This window comes from Elephantulus edwardii, unplaced genomic scaffold (genome assembly GCF_000299155.1).
Source record: "Elephantulus edwardii isolate Elephantulus edwardi_28Jun2011 unplaced genomic scaffold, EleEdw1.0 scaffold00251, whole genome shotgun sequence".
Classification (NCBI taxonomy): domain Eukaryota; kingdom Metazoa; phylum Chordata; class Mammalia; order Macroscelidea; family Macroscelididae; genus Elephantulus; species Elephantulus edwardii.
Genome location: NW_006400001.1, coordinates 3,397,325 through 3,400,228, shown reverse-complemented (window position 1 = coordinate 3,400,228; position 2,904 = coordinate 3,397,325). Strand labels below are relative to the sequence as shown.

The window sequence follows — 2,904 nt, the reverse complement described above, 5'->3', positions numbered from 1 at the left end:
ATGGAAGGAATATATTGAGCCATTGTATCGAAAGGAATTGGCAGATACAGAAGAATTTAATGAGATAGCATTTGAGCCAGAGCCTATGGTGATGAAGGCAGAAGTTCAAGCTGCTTTGAAGGAAATAACAAAAATTAAGGCCCCTGGAATAGATGACATACCAATTGACATGTTTCAGCTAACGGATGCTGCCCTGGATGTGCTCACCAAATTGTGCCAAGAAATCTGCAGAACAACTACTCGGCCAACTTACTGGAAGAGGTCCAAGTATAGGTATCACATAAGCAAAATCAAGTGTTCTGGGATTCCTATTCTTCTCAGAATTAGCCACAGTTTGTTGTGATCCACACAGTCAAAAGCCTTTGCATAATCAATGAAGCACAGATAGACATTCCTCTGGCACTCCCTGTTTTAAGCCAAGATCCATCTAACATTAGCTATAATATCCTTAACACCACATCCAATTCTAAACCCAGTATGAACATCTGGCAGTTCTCTTGATGTGCTGTTCCAGTCATTTTTGGATAATTTTCAGCAGAATCTTGCTGTCATGTGAATTTGATGATACTGTTCAATTATTTCCATACTCTGTTGAATCACTTTTCTTTAGAAAGAGAACAAATGTGTATCTCTTCCAATCAGTGGACCTGTGGTTAATTCAGTCAAGAATGGGAATCCCAGAGCATTTGATTATGCTTATGTGAAACCTATACTTGGACCAGGAGACAGTCATCAGAACAGAGTAAGAAAACACTGCAAAGTTCAAACTGGGGAAGGGTGTACACCTGGGATGTGTCCTATCTCCATTTCTTTTCAATCTGTATACTGAATTGAACATTTGGGAGGTTGGGCTTTATGAGGTGAAATGTTACATTAGGATTGGAGAAAGATTCATTAACTACCTAGGCACAATACAGATGATAAAACCCTGCTTGCTAAAACTGAGGAGGACCTGAAACACTTTCTGCATGAAGTCAAGGACTGCAGCCCTCAGTATGGATTAATGCTTAACATCAAGAAAAGAAAGATTCTTAACTGGGCCAATTAGCAGTGTAATGACAGATGGTGAAGAGATTGACATTGTTCACAGCTTCAGTTTGCTTGGCTCCACAATCAACACTCTTGATACCAGCGGTCAGGAAATCAAAAGACGAATTGTACTGAGAATGTCTCTCCAGAGTACTAAAGTGTAACAACATCACTCTAGAGACTAAGGTGCACCTGATCCAGGCCATATTGTTGTTCTTCTTCTTAAGTGCCCTCTAGTAAAGCATAACTCATAGTGACCTATTAAGAAAAGACCTGAACTCTGTACTATAACTATTGCCATTTCTCTATGTTCATAGAGTTTCCAGAGACATGTTGTTTAGGAAGTGGATGATCCAGGGCATCGTCTTCACCATTACTTGTTATGCATCAGAAAGCAGGACAATTACTAGAAATACTAGTAGGAGAATTGATGTCCTTAAGCTATGGTGCTGGAGAAAATTATTGAATATACTATTGGCTGCTAGTAGAATAAACAGATTCATCCTAGAGAAGGTGAAATCAGCCTGCTCCTTGGAGGCAAGGATTCTGAAGCTTCATCTGACAGACTTTGGACATGTTGCAAGGAGTGACCAGTCCTTAGAGAGGGAGTGCTTGGGAGTGTCAAAGGACAGTGCAAGAGAAAAAGAATTGATGAGATGGATTGATTCAGTGACTGGGCTGATAGGGGTAGGTGTGTCAGAGACAGTGAGAGGTTGGCACAGGATAGAGCAGGGTTCAGGGCTATTGTACATACAGTTGCTAGGAGTCGCAAATAACTCCACAGCTCAGAACAAAACATCATCCTTGAGACATTTGAGGGTTACTTATTCCAACCTCAAGTGTGTTTCCATTCAACTTTTTTTGTTGTGCATGAGAGTGGGACCAGAAGTGTGTGTGTGTGTGTGTGTGTGTGTGTGTGTGTGTGTGTGTGTGCATTTCAGATATTGTGAAAAGCTTTGTTGTTTTCATTTGGTCCAAGGCTTGGGCTAGGGGCTTCTGGGTGGTTAAGATTCTATCCTAGGATGAGAAAAAGAAGCTTGCTGCTGGTGGCAGGGAGACAGCAGAGGTCTCTCCTGCAAGTCCCCACAGGTCCCTAGTTGTGGTTGAGAATGAATCACTGGGAGAGATACTCGCCCCTCCCAGTCTGGGGGCTGCTCAGTCCTCTAACATTGGTCAGATGGTCACCCATCTTCAGCAGTTTCTGGGATGAGGAAGTGGTTCTCCAGAGAGTCACAGGGATGAGGCTCTGTGTAGGTAGAACCCAAGGCATGCAGATGCTCAAAGTTCCTGGTTCGGGTTCTTCAGGGCCAGCACTGCTTCCATGACATCCAGGGTTTTTATCCCTCTCGTCCTAGGATGGCTTCTGGATATTTTGGAAGAGGAAATGGATGCCACACTGGTTCTGCAGCTTCAAGAGACTCTTGGCACTCTCATGCTTTCCCTTTGCCAACTTGCAGAAGGGTCCTTCCCAGGCCACACCATTCCTTTCAAAATACAAAAAGCCCTGCAATAGGTGGATGTAGGAGGCTCTAATGTGCAGATTGACCAGATGGTTGACTCCGGCCTCCACTTTGTTGGAGTAATGCTGATGGATCTGAGAGCTCATCGTTGGTCAAGTATTTGGGCCTAACAACAACAAAAAGCCAAAGCCAAAACCAAACCAAACAAACAAACAAAAAATGGTATTAGCTGGTCCTGAAAATAGGAGGTGGCTAAGAAGATGGTCCCAATTTTTTGTGTCAAAATAATGTTGGAGGGTAGTCAGACACTGGACACTGAAAGTGGGGAGTCACTGGATGGGTCTGTTCCATCCAAGCACTATTGAAGCAAAAAATAGATTACCGGAACCTTTGGGAAACTATGGACCAGAGATTT

The 2,904-nt window shown here is 43.0% G+C and overlaps 1 pseudogene; it reads right to left on the bottom strand.

The window, feature by feature from the left end:
• Window positions 1–2,143: 2,143 nt before the first annotated feature.
• Window positions 2,144–2,635, bottom strand: LOC102869825 (annotated as a pseudogene).
• Window positions 2,636–2,904: the final 269 nt, after the last annotated feature.